At 39.9% G+C, this 20,178-nt stretch overlaps 1 protein-coding gene across 9 annotated transcripts in view; it reads right to left on the bottom strand.

Moving 5' to 3' along the window:
- The window catches only part of PHACTR2 (phosphatase and actin regulator 2), a 274,251-nt gene that overhangs the window by 77,654 nt on the left and 176,419 nt on the right, over positions 1 to 20,178 (bottom strand). The gene's annotated exons all lie outside the window — the stretch shown is intronic.

Below are 20,178 nucleotides of genomic sequence, written 5' to 3'. Positions count from 1 at the left end.
CTTTATCCCCCTCAAGTTCAAGAATTTGAAAGCTGACCAGACCTTAAAAAAGAGGAAGATGGTGAGATCTATGTCCCTCCTCCTCTTTGGAAATCAGTGCCACAACTTCCTCCAGAAACCTTATAGTAATCATCCATTTATTTGCTGCTTAAATGGCATTTTTATATTTACTTTCTCATCCTGCTTCCCAGTATTCCTGAAAGACAGGCTAAGCAATTCTTTTTAGTTCCCTCAAATAGATAAGGATATCGGGATTTAAAAAGGCTAAATACATTTTCCAATCATATACGCAGAATCCAGTTGAATCCAAATGTGTCTAACCAAAAGCCTACTGCTTACATTCTCTAAACTGAGTTGATAATTATAAACATTTCAACTTCCCCGTGACAGGTATCATGCTTTCCAAATTTCCCTCAAGATATGAGGCGGAGAAACTTTTTAAAGTTAATTTTCAATGAGCACTTTTTAGATGGTAGTACATTCTCATAGTTCGAATTATAAAAGGATACAGTAAAAACTCTCACTCTCACTTTCCCCTCCACCTATTCAAATCGAACCCCAGCTGTACTCCACAAGTAAATAACCACTTTTATTAGTTTCCCATGTATCCTTCCAGACTTTCTTAGGCAAATGCAAATATTCATTTTTATTATTCTCTTTTCACACCAAAGGTAAGCTGTTTTACAAATTGTTCAGCATTATGCTTTTTCATTAAACACTGTATGTAATACTTTTACAATTTCAGGCGATGGGGTGACAGACAAAGGCCAGGTTGAGGAGGAAAATGTGACGATCTTTGTCTTGTGGAAACAACAGCAGCTGAAATCAGTGCTGTGCGCAGAGGGGGCGAGCTGGGAACAGCCATGGGAAGTCAACCCCAGGGACTCCTGGATTTTATTCCCCAGGGGTAAGATTTAGGCCTAGAACAATGAGCAAGTCCCCGATCCCAGATGGGCCAGGAAGTACAAATAATCCTAGGAGACTAATCAGAGGCCAGGATGTGTGAACTACGTGAAACACTGCTTGTCTTTCTTCCAGTAGGACTCTCACCGATACGTGAGCAACACAAATGTTTAAGACAGGTGCTTCTGGATTTATCCTGTCTTTCCATTTCTTGTTTCTTCACATTAAAAGATGGTAAACTCAAAACAGGGTGACACCACAAATGTTACAGAAGTTTGGAACAAAGAGAATGATACTCATCCTTAGAGTAATTAATTCTAACTTCACACTATGAACAAGCTGGAGACCTGATATAAACACGAATCTCATCTCTAAATGGTGAAGAGGTTTTTCAAACTAGAAGATCAGACAAGAGTGGGTGTGAAAGAGACCTTAGTCCTAAGTGAAGATATGCCCACTTGTTTAAATATCAAATTCAACTGTGTCAGAAATTATTCATATCTTAGGCCAAAATGTTTTGAAGGGGTTAATATGTAACCTTTAAAAGCCTGTTTTTATTTAGTGAACCTAAAAACAATACATAATGAAACATCATCAACTCAAACCAATAGGCATGAGTAACCAGCTGGAGTAGTGAGGCTGAGCAGGCGTTCCCCCAAATCCATGTTTACCACCTTCATATACATATCTCATCAGACTAGGATTCTCAAGGTGATTAAATTTTTTTCTATCTTTTTTTTCTTAAAGCGGCTAGGATTTTAAATAATTTTTTAAAATATTTATTAATTTTTAAGAGAGAGAGAGAGGGAGCATGAGTGGGGGAGGGGTAGAGAGAGAGGGAGACACAGAATCCAAAGCAGGCTCCAGGCTCTGAACTGTCAGCACAGAGCCTGATGTGGGGCTCGAACTCATGAACCGTGAGATCATGACCTGAGCTGAAGTCTGACACTTACCCAGCTGAACCACCGAGTTGCCTCCAAAATCTGTTTTCTTAAACAACCTAAGCGTCCATTGATAGATGAATAAAGAAAGTGTTTACACACACACACACACACACACACACACAAACACACGCACAAACACACACACACATGGATTGCTCAGCCATAAAAAAGGATGAGATGTTGCTATTTCCAACAACATGGACGGACCTAAAGGGTATTATGCTAACAGAAATAAGTCAGAGAAAGACAAATATAGTATGATTTCACTTATATGTGGGATCTAAAAAACAAAATAAACAAATGAACAAACAAAGCAGAAACAGACCCATAAGCACAGAGAACAAACCAGTGGTTACCAGATGGGTGGGGATAGGAGGATGGGCTAAGGGGTGAAAGGAATTAGAAGATACAGCCTTCCATTTATGGAACGCGTAAGCCACAGGGATGAAATGTACAGCACAGGGAATATAGTCAGGAGTATTGTAATAGCATCATACGGTGACAGATGGCAGCTACAGCTGCAGTGAGCACAGCAGAACACACAGACTTGTCGAATCACTACGCTGTACCCCTGAAACATAACATTGGGTGTCAACTGTACTTCAATCAAATAAGATTAGAAAAGAAAACATTTGGAAAGCTGGTATGAACTTTCTTGGATTAATGCAAAAAAAAAAAAAAGTTTTCTTGAGCATGTTAATTAAACATTTCTCTCCTACCATCTTGCCTGTATTACACAATGTACAGTATCTATACAGAACAGTATTTCTTTGGCAAAACTGGTCCAGACCTAGACTAAAACAGGATGCACAAATGATACCCGATTCCTGTTGGACCCTGCAGTGAGACGACCAAGGCTAACTCTACTAAAGTTTTTATTTTCCAAAACAAAACACCAAAAAATATTGGGGGCTTAGGGAAACGTACCTTTTCATTGTAACTCAAACTATAATGTTTAAAATTTCACAGCAGTGCTGTTTCCACTTGGACGTAATCTCCCTTTCAGGAGTCTCCCCGTCTGCTCTCTATATCCAAATCTCTGATTGTTAAGATGGTAAAGGGGTCTCATCATTCTTCTTTAAGACTGAAAAAGCTACAAAATTGGGGCGCCTGGATGGCTCAGTCAGTTAAGCGTCCGACTGTTGATGGTGGCTCAGCTCATGATCTCACAGTTTTATGAGCTGAGGTCCCACGTTGGGCTATGCATATGGACCACGAGGAGCCTGCTTGGGATTCCCTCTCTCTCTGCCCCTCCCCTACTTGGGCTCTCTCTGTCACTCTCAAAATAAACAAGCTTTTTTTTTAAAAAAAAGAAAAAGCTAGAAAATAGAAAATGAATCAGGAAGGATATGTTCTAGCCTTTTTAAGAATATATCTTAAGCTTCAATCCATACATTTCAACTATTAGCAGGTGATCATATAGTCAAGCTCCAAATTCCCCCAGGCCTTTGTTTCTGTATATGAAAACAGAGATAGGAAAACCTGACTTGGATGGACAACAGGATGATTAAAACATTTCATAAAGTATTTGATACAAAGTAGGGAGCTTATAACTATTAGTTTTTTCTCCCCTGTGTTCTATTTTCTCTTGTATATATACGTAAATCTCTTTGATAATATTCTGTTGGTATTTTTACTTTGATATGGTTACTGATCTAGAAGGTGGTGTAGTATAGGGATTAAAAATGAAGACTTGGGACACCTGGGCGGCTCCGTTGGTTAAGCATCAGACTCTTAATTTAGGCTCAGGTCATGATCTCATGGTTCGTGTGCTTGAGCCCCATGTCGGGCTCTGCGCTGACAGCATGGAGCCTGCTTGGGATTCTCTCCCTCTCTCTCCCCTCACCACCCCCCCTGCCCTTCCCCAGCTTGCACTCCCTGTCTCTCTCTCTCAAAGAAAAAAGAAAAGAAAAAGAATGAAGACTCAAGCCAGGCTTCTGAGGTTCAAACATGGGCTATGCCACTCACAAACCCTGAAACCTAGGGCCAGTTACTTAACTTTTCTATGCCTCAGTTTATTCATTAGGGAAATGAGGGTTATAGTTAGCAACCCACCTCACAGAGTAACTGGGAAGATACTTAAAACACCATCTGGCACACAGTAAAACCTCAACGAGGGCTAGTTATTACTCATATCCATGTATCCTGTTCCTACTTTAAGTTTAATCCCAAATAAAACTTGAAATGGGTAACAGAAATCAAACTTTGTCTACTGTTATTTATTAACACGTTACTTCACACGCTCCACATGTAGCAAACTATGCAAATTATTCAAAGGGAACTTCTTCAAATCTCATGGGTAGTAACTAAATGGAACATTTTATTTTTTTTTTAATGCTTATTTATTTATTTTGAAAGAGAGAGAGCGCTCTCACACACACACAAGCAGGGGAGAAGCAGAGAAAGAGAGAGAGAGAGAGAGGGAGAGAGAGGAGAATCCCAAGCATGCTCCACGCTGTCAGCAGGGACCCCGACACGGCGCTCAGTCTCACGAACCATGAAATCACGACCTCAGCCAAAATCAAGAGTCAGACGCTTAACCGACTGAGCCACCCAGGCGCCTGTATATGGATCACTTCAGCACTGAATTGTGAAAACAGCAAAAAGAAAGGACTACATAATGCCAGCAATATATCAATATCAGATTTAAATAGGTAACTAAATTTTAGTCCTAATGTTTTACACTTGATTCACCTAGGTGCACTTCAAAAACAAATTACAAGGGCTAAGAGTGAGACACAATGAGGAATTATTGTTTAATGGTAGAGAGTTTAGGTTTTGCAAGATGGAAAAGTTCCGGAGATCTGTCGCATAACAATGTAAATATACCTGACACCAATGAATTATATACTTAAGAACAGTTACTAAGATGGTAAAATTTGTGTCATGTGTTTTCTACCACAATTTTTAAAATAAATTATGTTGTAAGACGTTTTTGGACTACATTAATGTGAACAGCCATTTATCTAAGGTGAAAAATAGATCAGAAGGTATTTTCAAAGAATTTTAACCACACTGATGGTTACGGCATTCACCATCTATTCTCAAGTACCCAGTGTTCTCTCCAGCCATGCTTTTTATTTTCTTATATTTCTCACGTAGCCTCTCATGCCCTGCCTTTCAGTGGGTACTAAGTAAACACTTATACTTTGGAATAAAGAAAACCTCAAGAGCATCTGTTTCAAAACCTGGAGAGTTCTGGGTTTGGGAAAGCAGGTAAAGAAAATTTAGCACAAAATGTCATATGCCTACATAAGCAAATTCTTTTCACTTGATAAAAAGAAGTAAGAATTAAGACTGCAATTTATTTTCCAAGTGGGAAACAAATCAGGAAAACACAGAAGCCAAAAAACAGTCACTTTTCAGGACTTAGCCCTTAGCAATAAAGACCGGATTCGTATCACAGGATGAAAAAAATCAAAACAAAACCACCAAGGGAAATAATATGCAAAGGAAATAAAATAATGGACTTTCCTGACACGATTCTCTGACCCAGGCCACAAAGAGTTCTGTAGCACCTTTAAAAAGTATTTAAAAAGTGGCACCACTCCAAAGGAAAATGAAATTAGGAAATTATCCACCCAAGTAAGGCTTATAAACAATCAGACTGTCTCTTAAAGCAATACAAACTGACTATGTCTCATCCCAGTGTAAGTTTTTTTTTTTTTTATTAAGAGGTCAATGGGAACATAGTTCCTTCTCCTCTACATCCCCCTGAGGAAATTAAATGTGGCAAAGAAAAAAAGAAATGCAAATTAACAATTCTATATTCCATTCTAGTGGGTGTGGCTCTTAAAAAAAAAGTCATTTATAATCAGAAATCGGTAAAATCAGTAGTATGCATGGGTCACTTGGTAACAATTTCATAGGATGCTCAGTGAAAATGCCTTGCTTATCTGAGCCCTCGGAGAACCTAACTCCCCCCGGGAAAGGCTGCAGGTCTGAGATCTTAGTCTGCTCTATGAGTCAACAAATTTAAATCTAAAACCCAGCTTGGTTTAAACAAACCATATCACATCTTCTAGAATGGGCCGGAAGCAAGGGAGTCTCCTCAAGTCTGTTTAGAAATAAGATTTTATGGTTTCTGTTTATCTAGGAACAGGAAAGGAAGGTGGGTCCTGATGATTTGGCCATTCATTATGTAGCTGGCTAACTTAAACCCGTGCTAGAAGGTTTTCCTATTTATGAAACCACCAATTTCACTTATGAAAAATACACAAAAAGTTAGCACTCATATTACTCTTTCCCATAAATGGGTTTCATCCCTAGAATAGATCTATAATGAATAATAAATGCTCCATAAATAAAAAGGTGGGGCCTTAATGACTCTTTCCATCCATCTATATGCGGGAAGATTGAAACAAGAAAAATTCATTCTACTGGGAGAAAAAAAACCGAAGAGGAATAGTCTCCTTCATTTTTAATATATAGAGAACAAATTTGTTTTAATGCCATTATATGTCTTTAGGAAAAAAAGAATAAAAGAATTAAAACAAGGAAAATGTATATTTATGTATATGTATGTGTATATGTATATATATGTAAATATGTATAATTATTATATGGTCTCTTATCCACAGAATTTTTAACACTCATTTGGTCTAATTTGGTTAATTTATAAAATACACAGGTACACAACTGGCCGAACTGAAACACAACCCAGACCTTCTTTCTGTGTCATTGATGCCATCAAAAGGCTGTTGCCATACAGAACAGACAGTACCCGTTACTTAAGTTCATTATCCATTCGTGAGGGAATGGGGCCCTAACCTGTCCATTAAGTTTGGTGAAATATTAATTTTGTCTATTTTGGCTTCTCAATTCCTTAAGGCTCTTAAGCAGCTCTCAATGACACGAACACTAAGAAAGAATGGAACCCCCCCCCACCCCATTCCAGCACTTTACAAATCACATTCACTAGCAAAAACCATATATATGGAATAGGATAAGGCCTATCAAGAGCCTCTCACTAATTCATTCAATAAATGTTTACTAAATGCTTTAACATAAGCCAGATGCTATTCAAGCTGCTTTTGGATTTTACCAAAGAAGAAATCAAAAATCCCAGTTCTCATGGAATTCATAATCTAGTGGGAGGGGGGACCAGTTAATAAAAAATACAAATAATTTATAAACGTTAGAAGGCTAAGATATGCTGTGGAAAGAACAAGGTAGGGCAGAAAAAAAGGAACCAAGGGTGCCAGGGGACCTACTTTACACCCACTGGGATGGCAATAATAAAAAAGCAGATAATAACAAATGTTGCCCAGCACGTGGGGAAATTAGCACCCTCATCCACTGCTCAGGGGAATGTAACACGGTGCAGCTGCCTTGGAAAACAGTCTTGGCAGTTCGTCAAAATGTTAAACACCGAATTACCATATGACTCAGCAATTCCATTTCTAGATCTACAACCAAGAGAAGTGAAAATACGTGTCCACGCAAAAACTTGTATACAAATGTTCACAGCAGCGTTATTCATAAAAGCCAAAATAGAAACAGCCCAAATAAACGTCCATCAACTGATGATGGATGGATAAATAACGTGATATATTCATACCCTGTAATATTATTTGACAATACAAAGAAATTAAATATTGATAGGTGTTACAATATAAATGAACCTTGAAAACATTATGCTAAGCAAAAGAAGCCAGTCACAAATGGCCATATATTTCTTGTATGATTCCATCTACAGGAAACATCAAGAATCGGCAAATCTATTAAGACAGAAAATAGAGGTGGGGGGGGAATGGGGAGTGACCGCTCAACAGGGTTTCTTTTTAGGATGATGAAAATGTTTAAAATTGACTGTAGTGCTAACTGCACAGTTTGTGAATATTACTAAAAACCAGCGAATTACACATAAAACGGGTCAACTGTACGGCATAGGAACTATATCTCAAAAAGGCTGTTAAAAAAAGAGTGCTGGAGGAGAGGAGAGATTCAGTACAGACTGAAAGCAGACCTCATTGAGAAGTTAGCAACTGAACATGGACTTCATTGAAGGACATGAAGTAGTTGGTTAACCATAAGGAAAGCTGGAGGAAGAACCTTCTTTCGTTTTCCATTTCAAAGCGTCAAGGGTCCTAACAAAACTCATCCAAGATAAAAGAGATAACCTTAATAATCCTATACTGTTAAAGAAATTGAATTTGCTGTTTAAAATGCTTTTATTTATTTAAAAATGTTTTTTGATGTTTATTTATTTTTGAGAGAGAGAGACAGAGTGCAAGCGGGGGATGGGCACAAAGAGAAGGAGACACAGAATCCAAAGCAGGCTCCAGACTCCAAGCTGTCAGCACAGAGCCTGATGCAGGGCTCGAACTCATGAACCATGAGATCATGACCTGAGCCGCAGTCAGATACTCAACTGACTGAGCTACGCAGGTGCCCTTAAAATCCTTTTAAAAAAAGGGGCGCCTGGGTGGCGCAGTCGGTTAAGCGTCCGACTTCAGCCAGGTCACGATCTCGCGGTCCATGAGTTCGAGCCCCGCGTCGGGCTCTGGGCTGATGGCTCAGAGCCTGGAGCCTGTTTCCGATTCTGTGTCTCCCTCTCTCTCTGCCCCTCCCCCATTCATGCTCTGTCTCTCTCTGTCCCAAAAAAATAAATAAACGTTGAAAAAAAAAATTTATAAAAAAAAAAAATCCTTTTAAAAAAGAAATCTCCAGACCCAGGTTGTCTTGTTGGTAAACACTTTTAAACATTTAAAGAGGAAATAACACCAATACTACAGAATCTTTTTTTTTTTTTAATTTTTTAAATGTTTATTTATTTTTGAGAGAGAGACAGAGACAGAGAGAGAGAGACAGAGAATGAACAGGGGAGGGGCAGAGAGAGAGAGGGAGATACAGAATCCAAAGCAGACTCCAGGCTCTGAGCTGTCAGCACAGAGGCCGATGCAGTGCTTGAACTCACAAACTGCAAGATCATGACCTGAGCCGAAGTCGGACGCTTAACAGATTGAGCCATCCAGGCACCCCAGAGAATCTTTTCATAGAATATAATGAACTCATTTTATGAGATCAGCATCACTCTAATACCAAAACCAAAAATAGTACAAGACAATAAAACCAGAGACCAATATCACAAATCCTCCACAAAATATTATCAAATAAAACCCAGCAACATATGAAAAGAATACTACATGACAACTCAATTGTGTTTACCCCAGGGATGCAAAACTGATTCAATATTCAAAAATCTATCAATGTAATCTATCATAATAACCATCTAAAGAAGAAAAACCACATGGTTGTATCAATTGATGCAGAAAAAGCATCTGAGATATTCAACATCTGTTCATAATAAATACTCTCGTAAAGTCAGGTAAAAGGGAACCTTCTCAACTTGATTAAGTGCATCTACAAAAAACCTTCAGCTGACACCACACTTCTTTTTTTTTTTTTTAAGTTTATTTAGAGAGAGAGAGAGAGAGCACAGGCAACAGCGTGGGGGAGGGGAGAGAAACCCACGCAGACTCCGTGGTATCAGCAAGGACCCCAACATGGGGCTCAATCCCATGAACTGTGAGATCATGACCTGAGCCAAGATCAAGAGTCAGATGTTTCCCAGGCACCCCCAACTAAAACCATACTTAATGAAAGCTTCCTTCTAAGAATGAGAAAGAGACAAGCAAGTCACATTTACCAGTCCTATTTGTTGTACCATACTGGAAGTCCTAGCCAGGCAAGAAAAGATATAAAAGGCATATACATTGGGAAAGGAGAAATAAAACCATTCCTAATCACAGATGACATAATCATCAATACAGAAAATCCTAAAGAATCTTCACTAGAACTAATAAGTAAGTTTAGCAAGGTAGCATGATACAATTGTATTTCTGTAAACTAGCAATGAATAATTGGAAAACGGATTTTTAAAAACATATATCATTTATAATAGTTTTTTTTTAAAAGAAAGAAAAGAAATACTTAGGTATATGGGGCACCTGGGTGGCTCAGTTGGTTAAGCATCTGACTTCGGCTCAGGTCATGATCCCACGGCTTGTGAGTTCGAGCCCCATGTCGGGCTCTGTGCTGACAGCTCAGAGCCTGGAACCTGCTTTGGATTCTGTGTCCCCCTCTCTCTGCCCCTCTCCCGCTCATGCTCTCTCTTTCTCTCCCAAAAATAAACATTAAAAAAAAAAAGTTAAAAAAAAATAGGTATAAACCTAATACTGTTTTCTAAAGACTTCAAAATGCCAATGAAAGAAATAAAAGGGCTAATTAAATGGAGAGACATAGCAGTTCATACACTGTGACAGTCAACATAGTTAAGATATCAATCCTACACAAATTGCAATATAGATTTAATATAATTCCAATAAAAATCCCAGAAGGATGGGAATGCAAGCTAGTGCAGTCACTCTGGAAAACAGTATGGAGGTTCCTCAAAAAACTAAAAAGAGAACTACCCTACAACCCAGCAATTTTGCACTACTAGGCATTTATCCAAGTGATACAGGTGTGCTGTTTCGAAGGGACACATGCACCCCCATGTTCATAGCAGCACTATCAACAATAGCCAAAGTATGGAAAGAGCCCAAATGTCCATTGATGGATGAATGGATAAAGAGGTGATATATATATATATACACACACACACACACACACACACACACACACAATGGAGTATTACTTGGCAATCAAAAAGAATGAAATCTTGCCATTTGCAACTATGTGGATGGAACTGGAGGGTATTATGCTAAGTGAAATTAGTCTGTCAGAGAAAGACAAAAATCATATGACTTCACTCATATGAGGACTTTAAGAGAGAAAACAGAGGAACATAAGGGAAGGGAAACAAAAATAATATAAAAACAGGGAGGGGGACAAAACAGAAGAGACTCATAAATATGGAGAACAAACTGAGGGTGACTGGAGGGGTTGTGGGAGGGGAGATGGGCTAAATGGGTAAGGGGCACTAAGGAATCTACTCCTGAAATCATTGTTGCACTATATGCTAACTAATTTGGATGTAAAATTTAAAGAATAAAAAATAAAATTTTAAAAAAATCCCAGAAGGAAAATTTTGAGAATATAAACAATCTGATACCAAAATGTGTATGGAAAGGCCAAGCAACTAGTCAAAACAATTTTAAAAATGAAGAATGAAGTTGGAAATACTGTGATATCTAATTTTCAGACTTATCAAGTTACAATAATCAAGCCAACATGATATTGATAAAGGATCAGACAGATTACGAGAACAGAATAGTGAGTCCAGAAATAGACCCACACAAATGTGAGTCTTAATTTTTGACAAAGACCATGTGGCCAATTAATTTTTGGCAAAGACACAAAGGAAATTCAATGGAGAAAGGATAGTCTTTTCAACAAATGCTCTTGAAAAGTTCTTACGAATGACGCCAAAAACATGATCCTAAGAGAAAGGAGTAATAAATTGTATTTCACCCAAATTAAGACCTTTGCTCCATAACAGTCACTGTTAAAAAATGAAAGACATTGCAGCGCCTGGGTGGCTCAGTCAGTTAAGCATCTGACGCTTGATTTCGGCTCAGGTCATAATCTTATGGTTTGGGAGACTGAGCCCTGCGCTGGGCTCTGCACTGAGAGCATGGAGTCTGCTTGGGATTCTCTCTCTCCCTTTGCCCTTTGCCCCTCTCCCCTGCTTGCGCTCTCTCTCCTCTTCTCTCTCAAACCAAACTTAAAAAAAAAAAAAAAGACAAGCTACAGTGTGACAGAAAATATCTTTTTTTTTTTTTTTAATTTTTTTTTTCAACGTTTATTTATTTTTGGGACAGAGAGAGACGGAGCATGAATGGGGGAGGGGCAGAGAGAGAGGGAGACACAGAATCAGAAACAGGCTCCAGGCTCTGAGCCATCAGCCCAGAGCCCGACGCGGGGCTCGAACTCCCGGACCGCGAGATCGTGACCTGGCTGAAGTCGGACGCTTAACCGACTGCGCCACCCAGGCGCCCCCAGAAAATATCTTTAATAACATATCTAATAAAGGCATTATATCTAGACTACCTAAAGTACTCTCAAAACTCAGTATTAAAAAGAGAAACAGCTCAATAAAAATTGTCCAGGGGCACCTGGGTGACTTAGACAGTTAAGCAGGTGACTCTTGATTTCGGTTCAGGTCACAATCTCAGTTTGTGAGTTCAAGCTTGGCATTGGGCTCTGTGCTGACAGTGTGGCCCCCTGCTTCGGATTCTCTCTTTCTTGTTCTCTCTCTCTGCCCTTCCTGCTTGCTCTCTCTCTCTCAAAAACAAGTAAACAAAAAACTCCAAAAACACAAAAACAAAAAACCACCCACACACAAAACTGGCCAGAAGAGTTGAATAGATCTTTATCAAAGGGGAGTATGTGGAAGAAAAATATGTTTATTGATTTTTAAAATGATACAAAGGTGATTGAATGGGGGAAAGGATAATCTTTTCAACAAATGGTATTAAAATAACTGGGAACGAACCTTGACCTAAACCTTATATCTTAAATAAAAATCAACCCAAAATTGATCATAGATCTAGATGTAAAATGTAAAACTATAAAAGTTTTAGAAGAAAACACAGAAGAAAGTCTTTGCAATCCGAGGTGAGGCAAAGAGATGAGACACAACACAAAAAAACATGACATGTGATGAATAACTGATAAACTGAACTTGATCAAAATTATGAATCATTACTCTGCAAGAGAGATGAAGAGAATAACAAGACAAGCTACAGTGGGAGAAAGTATTTACAAATCACATATTCAACAAAGAACTTCTATAGAGAATATATAAAGAACTCTCGAAATTCCACAGTAAGAAAACAACCCAATCACAAAATGGGCAAAAGACCTGAACAGAACCTTTACCAGGGAGGATATACAGATGGCAGATATGTACATGAAAAATAGTTGAGCATTAGTAGCCATTAGGGAAATACAAATTAAACCTATGACAACATGCTACTACATACCTACTAGAATGTCTAATATAAAAAATAAGGACAGCATATCCATGTTCACAGGGGCACCTTTTATAACAACCAAGAGGTTGAAGCAGCCCAAATGTCCCCTGACAGATGAATGGATGAACAACATGTGGTAGATACATACAATAAAATATGATGCAGTCAAAAAAACAAAGGAAATGTTGATGCACGTTTCAACACGAATGAAGCTTGCAGACATTTTATGCTGCGTGAAATAAACCAGTCATAATAGGATACCTACTGTATGGTTCCATTTATATGAAATATACTATAGTAGTCAAATTCATACAGGTAGAAAGTAGAATGGGGATTACCAGGAGATATGGTGAGTTGTTCAATAGGTATAGAGTCTCAGTTCTGTAAGGTGAAAAAGTTCTAGAGATGTATTTTATAACAGTGTAAAAATACTTTACATTTCTGAAGGGTTCATTTAAAAAAGTTTAGATAGGGGCGCCTGGGTGGCTCAGTCAGTTGAGCGCCCGACTTCAGCTCAGGTCACGATCTCACAGTCTGTGAGTTTGAGCCCCGCGTTGGGCTCTGTGCTGACAGCTCAGAGCCTGGAGCCTGCTTCCCGTTCTGTGTCTCCCTCTCTCTCTGCCCCTCCCCTGCTCATGCTCTGTCCCTCTCTGTCTCAAAAATAAATAAACATTTAAAAATTAAAAAAAAAAATAAAAAGGTTTAGATAGTTTACATTTTAGGATATGTCTTTTTACCACAATAAAAAATAATAATGACAATACCAAGTGCTGGCAAGGAAAGGGAACAATGGAACTTTCTTACATTGCTGGTAGGAATGCAAAAGTCCGGAAAATAGTCTGTGGCAGTCATTTATCAAGTCAAACATGCACTTAATGTATGGCTCAAAAATCTCACTCCTACCTATTTTCCCTAGCAAAATGAAAACTTCTGTTCACATACAAGAAAACCTTTACATGAATGTTTATAGCAGCTCCATTCATAATCACCCTGACCTGGAAACAATCTATGTCCTTTGACAGGTGAATGGATAAGGAAGCAGGGTGATTCTTCTCAGAGCAGAGAAGACTACCCAAAAATCGTAAGGAATGACTCATACATGCAGCAACCCAGATGAATTCAAAGCTGAAATGGTGAGTGAAGGAAGCCAGGCTCAAAACATTTCACGCGAATGATTTCAATTTTTGTGACATTCTTGAAACAACAAAGTGATAGTGAAGAATAGAGCGGTGGTTGCCAGAAGTTAGGAGTTGGGGAGGTGATAGTGAGGGGGTAGGGTGTGATTATAAAAGGACAGCACAGGAGGACTGAGGAGAGATAAAACTGTGACAGAACTAATAATGGTGGCAGTTACACAACACAAACATATAATGAAAGTCACAGAACTACACACACACATACCCCAAAGAAAAAGTATTAGAGTAGTGAATGACCAAGAAGATGACCTCTTTTGAGAAAGTCAGGACCACAAAGGCAGTAACAATGAACTAGTTAGTAGTTCCTTTGTATATATGCTTCCAGCCTTAGCCAGTCACAACTACTTCTGAGAAAATCTCAGCAGTCCAGCGTCAGACTTGTCAGGAAAGACAGCCATATTTTTCTGTGGACTATAGGCTCATTGGCCCATGGCTACAGTAAAAACGAGACGCAAGGCAGAGAAAAGTTTTGGAAAAATCAAAACCCTATTTGTGTTTTCTGAAAGGCCTAAGGTTTGACACAGCAAGCACAAGCCAGTGCTCAGTGAAAAGCTTCATCCCTAGAGCCCCAGTTTGCTGGGGGTAGTTTACAGGAAATGATTCCAAAAGGGGTGCCAATAAAAGACCACAGGTAAACTTGAGGCTATGAGGTCTGGGGGCTCCTGGGTGGCTCAGTGGGTTAAGCGTCCTACCTCGGCTCAGGTCATAATCCTGTGTTTCGTGAGTTCGAATCCCACATCGGGCTCTGTGCTGACAGCTCAGAGCCTGGAGGCTGCTTCAGGTTCTGTGTCTCCCCCCTCTCTGCCCTTCCCCACTCTCTCTCTCTCTCTCTTTCTCAAACATAAATAAACATTTAAAAAATCTAAATTAGAGGCTATGAGGTCTGGCGTGTGCAAAAACCATTCCAGTGATCTCTGGGCTGTGACCTCTGCTTTTCTTCCTCAGAGAGGAGCCACCAATAGGCAAGCTATAAATATAAACCAGTTTTCCCCTTAAAAGCAGAGGTGAAAGGAGTTGGGAAACATCTCTCTTTGTTCTGATCTGGAAAAGGTAAAAGATACCCAGAAGGAATGGAAACATAGTACGGTTAAGGCAGTTACAAAGAGAAATGTCTTGAGAAAGAAAAGAGGAATCAAAATGACAGTTAAGAGGTTGCCAGGAGAAAAACAGGTAACACAAGGAGAAGGAAACGGATGCTGTGCTTGATGTGGATCTGGAAACAGGCAGACAGACGGCCGAGAGGAGCGGTACGCCCAAGACACTGACGGACAATGCTCTCGAGCCTTGAAACTTTCGCCCTTTGTTAACAACTGTACCCCTGGAGCATAGAACGACATCTAGGCTCATGGTAGGAGGCTGGTGAATATTCGCTGTGCGAATGAACAGCAAGTGAGTGTCAGCAGGAAGTCAAACAGTGGTCCCTGAGGAGCGCTTACTGATGTGTGTGCTCAAGGTGGCGCCTCACATGGAGACCTGGGTGTGGTCAGAAGGAACGCTGTCTTCCCCTGTGTGTTTCTCAGGACACACAGAAGGACATGCCAAGACCCCTACTCTCCTGATTTTTAGCAATAGGAATAGTTGTCTTCCCCAGAAACAATCAGACAGCCCATCTAGTCAGAAGTCCTGAGCAGGAAACAGAAAGACGTAGAAGGCTGCGCTGTGGTTTTCTTCTCTTCTGGCTGAAGGTCATGGTACCCAGAGAGTGGACAACAAAAGTGAGTAGCTGCTTGAACTGATGGTCTCAAATCAAGGTCTGATTTTCTGGACCATACATTTGTACAGAAATGCTAGGCCTGACAACTTATGGGGTCCCTTCCGTGGAAAAAGAAGTAACATGCGGGGTAGAGACTGACTGGTTTGGCCTGGTGAAGAGAACCTTAAAGCTGAATTAGAGAGGGAGGAAGGTGCTTGGATAATGGCACAAAATCAGGTCCTTTGGAGGACAGCAGCTAGGACAGAAGACACAGCAGCAAAGACTTCCAGTGCTTTCAGAGAAAACAGCATCCCAGAAGTGTGAGCATGATATGAACAGGTGCAGAGGCAGAAGAGAATACATCGAGGAGAACCAAGGTGTCCACACAGTAAAGTAATTCTTTGAGATGTGGTGGGACAGGATTTGTGATAACTGGAAAGAGACCAATCTGACCCAAAGGGGAGGTCTAACGTAGGAGGGAGCTCACCCGGCTGGACATTGTCAAGAAAACACACAGAATGGAGGGAGACATATGTTGGAGAATATGCAGAAGGGTACACAGAAATGACATAGAGCACATTGTTGTACGTACGTAGGGGGTAAAAATGGATCACCCAGCCTGAAGGATTTGGCTGTTCTTCTATATGTAGAACATGAAGAGAGCAGAAGATATTTAATTCCTACTGATAAATTCTTGTCATTTTAATAACAAGATGAATTCCTACTCTGGATGCAATTCTAAATATAAAAAAATGTGGCTGGCGAAGTATAATCATAAGAATTTGGGGGAAGTCCCCATGTTATCTTGGCATTAAAATAGCCAAGAAAGGGCGGGGTCTGGGTGGCTCACTCGGTTGAGAGTCCGACGTCGACTCAGGTCATAATCTCACACTCACGGGTTCGAGCCCTGCGTCGGGCTCTGGGCTGACAGCTCAGAGCCTGGAACCTTGCTTTGGATTCTGTGTCTCCCTCTCTCCCTGCCCGCCCCCCCTGCCCTCGCACTCTCTCGCACTCTCACTCTCTCTCAAAATAAATAATAATAAAAAAATAAAAATAAATAGCCAGGAAAGGGAACATGAAAGTCTAGCTACACTGTGGGCTATGTGAGAGGAAGGACCTTGTCAGGCTTGTTCATCAAGTGTCCTCAGAACATGCTGCCTTGGGCCAGGTACTCAATAAAAATGTACTGAATAACCTGGACAATTTGGTATGGCCCCATGCTGAGAAACTCTGAATTGAGAATACATCGATGGGATGAAAGAACTTTAAGAAAAGAAGGAAGGACCATTATGTAACACTGTGATCAGGAGATCTGTATAAATACACACACTAGTGCCAGGGGGTAGCTGGAAACATTGGAGAGAATTTCTTTCAAGTCGACGTAAAAGAAAAGTTCCTCAATAATTAGAGTGAGGAATTAGGAGCTCAGAAGCTGAACGAACCACTTCATCTTGTCAGGTTTGCTGGGGACAGTGGGCATTCCTGCCTTGGAGACAGATCCAGATGACTGGGAAGGCACTCTACAGCCCTAAAATTCTTAATTTAAGTGTAAAATTCAGACGATATTTTCCCATAGTTTCAAGAAGTAGTGTTTGGCTGTATGTGAACAAATCCTAATTGTAGCCAGTTTCAGGTACATCGTGGATCAAACTGAATTTTGTAAATTAATTTGGAAACATACTTGTCATCCCAAGTAATTTAGCAAAGCAGTATTGCAGACAGCATCAGCATGTAAGCAAAGGAGCATTTACCCGAGGAGATCATACATGAATTCTTTCAATTTATAAAGGCATTCTCTGAAGACCTTGATATCCAGACCCACCAAAACCAAAAAAAAAAAACAAAAACAAAAACAACAACATATGAAGGTTCTAAACTTGGACTCCATGAAGCTGTATTTCTGATACTCTGTCAAAATCTGGCTCTCAAATTCTAACTTAAGAAAGAAAGCTGTAGGGGTGCCTGGATGGCTCAGTCGGTTGAGCGTCCTACTCTTGATTTCAGCTCAGGTTGTGATCCCAGGGTGGTGGGACTGAGCCCCACAAGGGGCTCTGTGTTGAAGGTGGGGCAACTTAAGGTTCTCTCTCTCTCTCTGTCTCTCCCCTGCTGCCCCTCTCCCCTACTCACATGCACGTTCTCTCTCTAAAATTAAAAAATGAATTTAAAAAAACATAGAAAGGAAGCTGTAACAAAACGTTTATATTACAAAGTTAAATTCCTTTCCTGGATTCTCGCTTCTCTTCTAGAATTGTATCGCGTGAAATTACATGGTTTGTCAGGAGCCATGGTGTCAGCAACAGATATCAAGATTAACAACCAAGACGTTCATGAATGTGAGGTATTTTAATTGTTAAATGACTGGATAAAGTTTATAACGGACTACATTCAGTAGGTTGACACCACTGTTAGAAGGAAATACATGCTCTCACTCCAGTGATTTCTTACTTAATAGGATTTCCCTGAGTGCGTTTCTTCCCCTCCCTTGTGTCTTTGTTCAAGTGTCGCTTTCCTAGTAAAGTTTCTCCGGCCACGGGCATCTTAAACTGAAACTTACCTCCCACCTTCCCTATTCCTTGCTTTATGTTTTTCCTTCGCACTTTTTAATATACTAACTTTGGGGGTTTACTTTCTGCCTCTTACCGCTACTAGAATATAAGCTCCATAGGGGAAGGCAGCATTGTCTCCTTTGTTCCTTGCTGTATCACTCTCTGTAACAGTGCCTGACACAGAGTAGATGTGGATGCTGAGCAAACATCTGTTGAGAAGACAAATGAGTGGAGGGCTCGGCAGACCTGGTCGGGCTGTGTCGTTTTTGGCTTCCTTCTGTATATAACTTCTTTCTGTAACTTCCTGTGGGGAGATTCTCTTCCCTTCCTCCAATATGGTGCTAAGGTAAATGATACACAAAAGTCCTTCCATCTTTTAGATGGAAGAAGAACAAGACAGATGGTAGAACAAGACAGATAAGATCAAAATGCTGTCATTTATCAATGCAATCAGACCAGTCCTTAACAAATATCGTCCTAGGAAAACCTTCTACTTTTGCCCTACTTTCTAGATAGAGAAAATAATCCCAAACAGAGACATTATGCCACTATGGTTACAGAGAACATTATCTTTAATAGGACCAAACATAAATTTTGACCCTTGTCAACCATTTTTCTGTGCCTACACTGCTGAAATTAGGCAGGTAAGTGGAACCTAAATTATTCTTCCAACCAAATCCTTCTCACAGCAAAAACTCTAGTATATGAAGCAAACCCACAAAGTAGGATCACCTTTCAGTGCTCAGTCCTCACCGATCCGGGTATGAAGTTATCTTCTAGAGGTACAACATAGTGCGATGGTCAAAGGTACTGGCTGTGGCACCATATTGCCTGGGTTCAGACACCACCTTTGCCTCCGTCCGGGTGTGCCTCCTCAGGTAAGTCATCTGAATTTTCTGGCCTCAGTGTCCTCATCAGTAAAACTGGGACAACAGTAGCAGTGACACTTCATAAACTTAGATGATTAAATGAGTTAACGTGAAGAAAGTGCTTGCAGCAGAACAGAACCTGGCACGGTGATATTATTATTAATAGGGAATGCAGAGTATCAGTAAATTAAAGCTTCAACCAGATGCCTCTCTACAAACCACTCTCCATTCTCAGAATGCTGATAACTTGCGACAATGTTATCTAAAAATCTAGACAGGCATTCCTTCTGCATTACTAACAACACAACTCTGGAAGCCATGGTTATGATGAAGATAAATTTCTTTCTTTAGGAGTATAACTTACTTTAAAAATAAGGGCAAAAGAGAGGAAAGAGAAATTTTCCTTCATTATTTTATTGACTTCTTGATAGTTGTACATGGTTCTAATTGAGAGTACATGCTTTTGGTTAGTATTTTATTTACTGTCTTTCTCTTTTCATTATGATTTTTCAGTCTTCAATTTCTTTTACAAAGTCCTAAGCATCCAGTGCTGTATTTTTATAGTGGATATTCAATAAATAAGCAATTCAAGGCACATTCAAGAGTACATACTAGGTATAAACTATTATATAAAGCACCTGAAGTGAGGCAAAAATGAGCGAGCAAGTCTCTGCCCTTAAATATTTTACATAGCAAATTAAGAGCAGACACATAAATTAGAGAAGTCAAACTATACATATTTTTAAAGAATCACAAGAAAAGGAGGGAAGGTTTGTATTCAGCTGATACAAAATCAAGGTGAAGAATGTGTTTAAGAGGGGCACAGTGGCTCAGTCGGCGAGTGTCCTACTTCAGCTCAGGTCATGATCTCCCGGTTCGCGGGTTTGAGTCCCACATCAGGCTCACTGCTGTCAGCAACAGAACCTACTTTGGATCCTCTGTCCCCTTGTCTCTGCCCCACTTGCACACTCTCTCTCTCAAAAATAAATAAACGTTAGGAAAAAAAAAGAGTATCTTTAAGAAAGAAGAGATGTGTCATGACCCTTGCATGACACAGTATTTCCCCCAGGTGTAGCTGTGGGAGGAAGAAAGGCCTGGAGACAAG

This window comes from Leopardus geoffroyi, chromosome B2 (assembly GCF_018350155.1).
Source record: "Leopardus geoffroyi isolate Oge1 chromosome B2, O.geoffroyi_Oge1_pat1.0, whole genome shotgun sequence".
NCBI lineage: Eukaryota > Metazoa > Chordata > Mammalia > Carnivora > Felidae > Leopardus > Leopardus geoffroyi.
The sequence above is the reverse complement of the archived record's forward strand: the minus strand, read 5'-3'. Positions and strand labels throughout refer to the sequence as shown.